The 9,138-nt window shown below is 42.7% G+C and overlaps 1 protein-coding gene across 2 annotated transcripts in view; it reads left to right on the top strand.

Annotated features, from left to right (window-relative positions):
- The first annotated feature begins 208 nt into the window (after positions 1 to 208).
- Positions 209 to 9,138, top strand: part of HTR1E (5-hydroxytryptamine receptor 1E) — a 99,416-nt gene continuing 90,486 nt past the window's right edge. The window contains exon 1 of one of the 2 annotated variants that reach the window (XM_023205167.3): positions 209 to 745. The gene's annotated coding sequence lies outside the window, so the exon portion shown is untranslated. Of the gene's footprint in view, positions 807 to 9,138 lie in introns of both variants that reach the window. The other variant, XM_023205168.2, reaches the window with a different exon arrangement.

The raw sequence follows: 9,138 nt of genomic DNA, 5'->3' as shown, positions 1-9,138 counted from the left end.
GGGGAGTAGGGTCTGCCCCTTTGTTGCATCTATTTTCCCCTTCTCCGCCAGGGCTGTGGCCCGCAAGGGGCTCAGGAGGTGAGTCCCTCGCACACAGCGCCAACCCCGCAGGCCCGGTTTATAACATGGACAGCCCTGCCCTCTAGTGTTTGCAACCGGGAGCCCTAAGGCGCCATCAGCTCCATAATATCTCTTTTACAACCTAAGCAAGACCTGGAGCCCCTCAGAGCTGCGACCTCCAGTTCACAACACCATCTGCCTCACACCCGGGCTCATCTTTTCATCGTACCCCCACCCCACCCCCCTCTCTGTTCACGGTGTCCTGGGAGGCTGCGACCTGCGTAGATGATTTAGCAGACTGCCCCTGCCCCTGCTTCTGCTCCTCCTCCTCCTCCTCTTTCTTCCCCGCTCTCTCTCTCTCTCTCTCTCTCTCTCTCGCCTCCTCTTCCAGTCCAGGCGCCCAGACTCGGCGAAGCGCAGCGCCTGCCACCCGCGGTGCCTCGGGCTGCCCGGCGCGCCGCGCTCCCAGGTTCTGTCTCGCCGCACCCCGGCGGGCACTGGCGCCTGCAAGGACGCTGGCGGGGAGAACGCCCTGGGTTCAACGTATTCCAGAATCGAATGTTGAGAAAAGCAGTGCTTTGATCCAGCTCAGGAGAAAAAGGAGCGGGTTCCGAGTGAGACTTCTGGAGCCAGCGGGACGCCCCAGTTTGCCCAGTGCGGCGCGGCTGCACGCACCATCCACAAGGTGAGGGGCGCACACCTTCCGGGACGACCTTGGCTTCTCTTCTTACCCGCACCCACTCCAGGTACTCTAGATCTGGCTTGGGAATGTTTGCCAGCTTTAAGGTGCAAAGGCGGTGGGAGTTGGGATGCGGGGTGTCGGAGGGAGACTATGAGGGTCGCCCAGGCACCGTGCCTGCCCCCTGGATTATAGTACAGAGCGCATTTCTTGTTCAAACAATTCCTCAAATGTGTGAACCTGAGAATCAACATCGTGTGTAACTGTGGTTTGAGCATTTCATCCCGCTTCCTTGCAAAAGAATTAGAGGCAGTTTAAAGATTAAATAGGTATGGAACGGGTGCTGGGGGGTGCCGGGGAAAACTTGAGTAGAAATCACAGGGAGGTGGTGTGCTCCAGGGACCCCGGGAGGACGGTGTGATTTCAAAGCCAGCTGATTAAAAAATCTTGATTAGAAAGGACTGCACGGTTGCTCCAGCCCTCAGAAAATAACTATGTGCTCAGTCCTGATAAAATACCCAAGTGAGGAGGTAACGGGACAGGCTCTTTTTTTTTAATACAAAATAAATCTTGGAAGTAAGAGTTAAGATGAGAAGTTTGATCTTAAGCCATCTCCACCCAATACTGCAAGGTGAGAGGCTGACCCCCTACCTAATGAAAATGAAAGGAAATTGAGTTTAAAGGGAAGTGATTCCAGCTCCTATCACAGGATCATAGTGGTTTTACATGTATATGTATTTTTCTGCCTGTGCCCAGTTTTGGAAGAAAGGACCTTGTATTCAACCCAACACTGCTTGTCCTTGAGTTAAAAGGATAAGGCAGAGGGTGTCAGCATCCCAAGGTGCTTCTTCCTAACCTCTCTTATTGTCCTTCCTTGCCTCCTGTACCAAATCTCTTGGGAAGGGAGCAGCCCAGAAGGAAGTAATAGATCGTCAAATGGGTTGGGAGAGCAGTGTTTTTTCCAAAATAATTTAGGCTCATTTCATCATTCTTATGTTTTCCCTCAAAACTCTAAGCAGTACATCATCCTAAGCTGAATCTAACATTGGTCCAGAATATATATTTACCATGGTTATACATTCAGATACAATATGCATAACCTTAAACAGCCAGGATGCACTTGTGAGTCAGGGGCTTCCCTTACTTAACCCCGTGCAAGAGAGGCAAAGCAGGCACCTGGGTCTGATTCCCTGTGCAGTCTCCTTCATGAGGAGCATATGTGAAATACCTTTGAAATTCAGAGAAGATTGAGACAGCTTTTCTCTTTCTGATACAGTTGTTTTCCTGCTGAATTAAATAAGATGACCCTGTCTTCAACAAATAAATGACTTTTGAGGCATTTGAGGCCCATTTAACAAAAGCACAAAATATGCCTACCTCGGTTTTTTCTCCCTTGAGAGCTTTAGCCTCCAGCCCACGGAGATTGTAACGATGAAACTCACCTCCCGGGTGGGACTCAGATCAGTTTCTGTATCATATTTAAAGCAGAGTATGTTGCTTGTTTCTAAAATTGCATAGCACCTCACCACTAACTATTTTGCTGCATAGAGGTGGGAGAAGTACTTCTGCCCAGGTATTTCATCACTATGAGAGCTATACAGAGAAACTCAATCAAATCCTGATTCACCATTGTTGATAGAACTTAACTATTGTGTCATCATCACCTGATATGGGCTGCAGATGCTCCAAGGATTGCTATAGATCTCAGCTGAGATTTCTAATGACAGAACTAGAAAGGAGCCTTTTAAAATGTAGCCATGACTCTGGTCATTAGGTATATGGATGTTCAAATATTCCCTTAGGTGACTATTTTTGCTTTCATAACAATTTCCAGGGATGAAAACTTAGCAGATTATTTTTATAATGAAGAGTATTCAAATTAACAATGTGTATCCACCAGCTAACAAATTTTAAATTCCACAGAAATCAACATCACAAACATAGTAAGCTCAAGTTTTCATTCTTTCCTCTTCTGTCATAATGACTTCATTCAAGGCATAGTCCCAGACCAAGTGCATGGAGAGGATGGCTCATGTCTCTCAACATTTGCCCAAGGGAATGGTGCCTTCCTTGCAACTCAGCGTGATGTCACCTTTGTTAGCCATTCTGGTGTCTATACAAAGTATTTGCTCTCCATTTCTTGTTATTGATGCCTGGTCAGCAGCAGTCATATAAATAAGTTTCCATTCTTTTGAGGAAGATAACAAAGTCAGAATTTCTCAGAAGTGGTACCAAAGAAGAGACAAAATCTAGGATACGTCTCTAGTTCAGGTAACACTGCAATGCATTTCCATTTCCTGCTGTGTGATGGGGTTATTATTGAAGAGGGAAGTAAGATATATCATTGGCAGCACATTGTTCCCACCTGGCTCAAGCACCGCCCATTCCTCAGGTGGGCTCAATATGCTACCCCCACCACCACCAAGATACCAAGGCTTCAAATAAAAAGTAGATCTCAGCCAGGCATGATGGCTCACACCTGTAATTCCAACACTTTGAGAGGCCAAGGCGGGAGGATCACATGAGCCCATGAGTTCAAGACCAGCCTGGGCAATATAATGAGCCCTCGTCTCTACAACACATTTTAAAATGAGCCAAGTATAGTGGTGTGCACCTGTAGTCCCAGCTACTTGGGAGGCTGAAGTGAAAGGATTGCTTGAGCCCAGAAAACCAAAGTTGCAGTGAGCCAAGTTCCTGCCACTGCACTCCAGCCTAGGTGAGAGAGCAAAACCTTGTCTCAAAAAAAAAAAAAAAAAGAAAGAAAAGAAAAGAAAAAGAAAGTGGATCTCTTTGCAGAAAGCCTCAGGCCCTGAACTTTTCTGTCATCTTCTCATTACTCAAGTGTCTAATTCCCTACATCTCACTTTTACACACAGGTCATTTTTTTTCATGTTTGTTTTATTGCCCACCTTGGAATTCTATTTCTGTACTACTCTTTAAAAGTGAAAGATCAAATCTAATACTCTAATGTGGGAAAGCATTCCCTCTATTTTTACAAGCTTATTTACACACACAAAACAAAATAAGCTTGAGACTGATCAAAGGCTGACTTTCTACCAAATAGGAACTTATTTTTTATGTCCTAAATTATGAAGGCCATCTCAAGGCAGAGGTGAGTTTAGCATCTCATGCTTTATGCTCCTTTCTTCTCCACCTACCAGATTTTTATTATGTGTGAAATTATATGAACATAAACCCCAGGAAAACATTGAAGATGAGTGTGCCATCATAAGTGATGAGGGGACAGATGAAAAGGGAAGAGAAATGGGGCAGCAGCACTTTAGAGTGGCTTATTTCTCTCTTGTATATTCCTCCCCGAATAATTTTCTAAAACCGGTATTGTGGCCCCTAAATTTGGGGCTTAGGTCAGTCAACTTACCAAAGTTCTTCTTCCTGGCAAGGAAAGGACTTTCATCAAAATCCCAGCTACTCTTTATTCGTTCTCACATTTTGTGGATTAAGAAACTGAGAACCAGAATTTATAGAGATCATTCAATCAATTGTCATATTCCTGGATCAAAACAAATTGATAAAATTCTTGAGGAACACTCTTTCTACTACAGATTGACTGTAATTTTGTCTTTCTTTTTTAGTTCTCTTATTTTGTCCCATCCACTGTGGATTATCTGGTTTACTGCAGTCCTTACCCAAATAGATGTCAGTGTTTTTGTCCCGTTGTTGTATTGCCCTAAAACACGTCAAATGAAAAGTACACATAGCCAACCGGACACTTTAATAGGTTTATTGTTAGCACTCTGTCATATTGATCAGTTCTCACCACATGCAGCTGAAGGATTAGGAAGACAAAATCCTTTAGAAGAGGCTGTAAAACCTAATCCTGCATCTGGATCATTTTAAACTACAAGTTGTAAGAGGAATGAACATCTCTGGATTTTTAGTTATCAGTGCAGACCAGATGGAAGGTCTTTATGAAATCTGGTGTGAGAAGAAAGCATTTTATAGCAAGAAGAAAATATTTTGAGAATTAGCGACCAGCAGCAGCAGCTAGCAATTCTAAAACTCTCAGATCCTCCTAATGACCCCATCTACCTAAAGTGCCCAAATAAAGTAAAACCAGACCCCATGAAACATCTTTCCTCAGATGCAGCTGTTCTTTATTGCTTTATCAGATAATGAGCATGTGGTGATCTTTCCAAGAGATTTGGGAAGGATCTGACACAAACATTAAAGTATAGGTTTTTTTAGGATAGCCTACCCAAGAAAGTTAAATTTGTGTCAAGATTCACAAGCCAGAGTGTCTTTTTGAAGTAAACACCAAATAGATAGTGAGATTGACAGAGAATACCTCCCAAAAAGTGACTTTAGTTACAATATCCTAATAATGTTCAGAGTCACGAGTTTATTCACCTGCACTTGTAGGGAAGAGAAAAGGAAGAAGGAGGTAACATATGCTGAGTGTCGGCTATGTTTCAGGAACTATGCTAAGAGCTGTACGTATGTTCTTTTGTTTAATGCTTACAAAAGCACTTCAATGTAATTATTATTGGCCTCACCATTCAATCATTTATTAAAAAATTACATATGTCCTCCATCTACCTAGCCTGCTGTCCTTTTACAGAAGTGCAAAAAACTCAGAGTGAGTGGCAGTGAACACACATGGGGGAAAAACAAGAGAGAAAGTTTGAGAAGTGTGTGTGAGTCGTGGAGAGGAGCCTATCAAATTCCTCTTTACCTTCAGAGGAATCATTTAAGAATGTTGGTGTTTTGTTTTATTTGAGACAGAGTCTCTCTGTGTTGCCCAGGCTGGAGTGCAGTGGCACAATCACGGCTCACTGCATCCTTAAGCCAGCAGGCTCAAAGGATCCTCCCACCTGTCTTCCAGGTAGCTAGGACTATAGGCACATGCCACCATGCCTCGCTAATTTTTTTTTTTTTTTTTTTTTTTTTTTTTTTTGGTAGAGATGGGGTCTCCTTATGTTGCTCAGGCTGGTCTCAAACTCCTGGGCTCAAACAATCCTCCTGCCTCAGACTCCCAAAGTATTGGGATTATGGGCATGAGCCACTGCACATGGCCCATTGTAGAATTTTTAAAGGTATTTGCGAAGAATAATACACATACAGACACATACAGAAAAGTGTACACATCATAAGTGTTAAACTCAGTGACTTTTCTCAAAGTGGGCTTACTTACGTAACTACCCACTGCCAAGATAAGAAATAGAACATCACCACTATACAAATTCCTTTCCTATTCCCACCCAGTCATGACTTCATCCTCCTCCTTAAATGGAACCTACCTGACTTCCAAGATCACAAATCACTGTAACATTCATATACATGTAAATCATATGGAATGCTCTCTTGTCGTTTGATTCAATGTTGTATTCATGAGATTCATTCATCTGGATGGTAATACCAGAGGCTTGTTTATTTTTTGTTGTTGTATAATATGTCACAATTTAATTACACATTCCACCACTGATGTACATTTGGGTTGTTTCTAGGTTTTTGCTATAATGAATAACACATTATAGTATCTCAGGCTATTAGCTAAGACGATTAGTTTGGTGTTAGGGAGAGTTCACTCTGGCTGTAACATGGAGTGGAAGGGAATGGGCCTGGTAGAGGCAAAGGCTACAATGAGAGCCCGAACCGAGGCAGTAACCATAGACATGGAGAGAGAGAAACGGAAACCAGATGAATTTTGGCTATAGGAGAAGAAGGAAATGATAATGTGTTGAGATTCAATGGATGTGAGGAGTGAAGGGAAGGATAGAATGCAGAACAACTCCTAAATTTCTAAACCTGTAGATAATGTTTCCTTTCACCACGACTGAGAACACAAGAGAGTGAAAAAGAACATATGTACTGAATCTCAGAAAGGCTAAAAGGGTTGCCCAAGGTGACTCCAAACCTGTGCTTCTGCACAGATTATTTTCTCACTATGTCTTTTCTCACATAGTTCTCACTATGCCCCTTCCTCCTACAACAGCCCCCATCCCCACCTGCAAATGGTAATGGGTAGCCACCTAAAAAGGAATATGACTACTTCATATTTCCCGAACGGGTGAGCTATGAATCATTTGCTTTTCCCCTCAATTTTGTCTCCCTTTAGCAGCACAATTACAAAAACGAAGGAGATGCTGATCAGCTAAAACTTTGTTTTATCTTTTGGACTACAAGATAGAATTCAGGAGAAATGAATGGATATAAAGGAAACGGAATTTGTAGAGGGTAGTATTTGGCTGGCTGGTTCAAGAGAACACAATCAGTTAACAAAATGTTCAGAGAGTCGGTTCAAACCCTTCATGGCAGAACTTTCTAACCATATCTGAAAATACAAGTAGATTGTCCGTACGGTGTGTTCTTTGCATCATTAGAAGTAATTACGCACAGCCTGGGCAGCAGAGTGAGACTTCGTCTCAAAAAAAAAAGAGTGATTAGGCAATGTCATTGGGGGCATATGTCAGGTTGAGTTCTCCAAGAAAAAGGCTCTGAGATGGGGTTTAGTATGCAGGATGTTTATTAGGAAATGCCTTTGGGAACCACGCTGAAGGAATAAAAGAAGGATGCAGGATTGGGTTGTGCTGTGAAATGGGCCCAACAACATTCATAGCTGACTCCATGGTGAGCAACTCTGAGCTAAAAAGATCCATGAGAGTTGCCCCAAGATGAGCCAAAATTGGTCTTCCTTCCCCCCGTAGTCACTGAGTGTGGTGTTCTCCCGGAAAGGCATGCTCCTGGGGGAGGCAGCTTTCTCCAGCTGAGGACATTCCTGAAGGGACTGACAGTGGAAGACTGTTCTGACAGCAAGACCAACAGCTGGGGCTACAATGAGAGGCAGAAATCTTGATGAACATATATAACCCCTTGATGAACAACTTCTCTTAAGAGGGTAGAAAATGTATACTGATAACCTTCTTCAGTGGGAACTTTATAGATGATCCTAAAGAAACTGCGTTTTGCGGGGGTTGTGTGTGTGCACGTGTGAGCGTGATGGTATCGTATTTAATGCTTGAAATAAACTTCACTACAGCTTTTTCTTTATTGGACCTGCATGACAACTGAAATACAACAAAAAACTGCCCATGAAAAACCTCCCTTTACTATCTCTGCCTATCCAACTCAGGGATAGTATCCTGCAAACAAATTTTATGCTGTGCACTTTTCAAAAAGGGGCTAACTGAAGAATCTTTCCCAGCAGACTCTGCCGGGGAAGATTCCTTCTCACATCAGACACAGCAGCCCTTATGCCTCTGACTTCATGATTCATTCTGTCTTTGCTTTCGATGCCGGGACTGCTGCCCCTGGCTTTCATACACCTGTATTCAGTGAATTCCTACTGAGAGCCACTCCACAAAGTTTTTATGACCTAGAAAGGGCAGAATTAGCCTCTGTTTTCTGCCTCCATCCCAGCTCTATTCCTGGATATGACTGACTTTCGTTATTAAAGAAACATGGGGTTGTTAAAGCATGCCATTGGCTATTTGACCTTTGTTGTGTTAATTTTCTGTTACGTTCTTATTCCAGTTCTCTAGTTCACTTCTCTTGTTTGTAATTTAATGCTCTCCCTCACTTTGTTCTTATCATGACCCAAAATAAATTATTTGCCCAGTCTGCACCTCAGTTGTCGCATCTCTAAAATGGAAATAGCAACCCCTGCCTTCAACACCAGTTGGAAGGAGTAAAGAAAGAGTGATGCTGCATAGGCTGGGAAGAAATAATAGGTGTGATTACGATTAATATCTTCATTATTATTCCTGTGAGATAAGTTGTATAAATAATCCTGGCCTTAAGCTAGGTGAAGTGTGTGTTGCTGGACTTGTAGAAAATAAAGACAGATAAGTACAGGCTGAGTTCCACTGCGGTGAACCCTGTCGACAAGATTTGTTCTCTTTTAATTCCTAAACTTTGCCTCAGATCAGGTACAGCCTCAAGACCCAGCGCATGCCCTTGAGTGCTATCTTCTCCAACCATGAATACCCGAACTCTGAATCCACTGACACATTATTTCTTTATGCATGCAGGAAAAGAGACCAGTCCCTGTCTGTCACTTTGGAGTTCCATTTGCAGTTGCTCTGCACCCAGAGAGTCACATGAATTCTGTATGCTCTATAATGATGCTTCTCAAACCTTAGTGTGCAGAACAATCACCTGGAAAGCATGTTAAACCTCAGACTCCTGGCCCCCACCTGTAAAGCTTCTAGTCAGTAGTGTGGGGTAAAGCCAAGAATGTGCATTTTTAACAACCTTCCAAGTGATGCTGATGCTGCTAATCTGTAGACCACACTTTGGGTAGCATGATGTACCAAAAAAAATGTGTTTATTATAACCACATAAACAAAAACCACATAACAGAACTTACTCTCAAAGAACTAGCCCTGATAATAGACATGTCATTTTTTTTTTTTTTTTTTTTTTTTTTTTTTTTTTTTTTT

This window comes from Piliocolobus tephrosceles, chromosome 5 (genome assembly GCF_002776525.5).
Source record: "Piliocolobus tephrosceles isolate RC106 chromosome 5, ASM277652v3, whole genome shotgun sequence".
Classification (NCBI taxonomy): Eukaryota; Metazoa; Chordata; class Mammalia; order Primates; family Cercopithecidae; genus Piliocolobus; species Piliocolobus tephrosceles.
The sequence above is the reverse complement of the archived record's forward strand: the minus strand, read 5'-3'. Positions and strand labels throughout refer to the sequence as shown.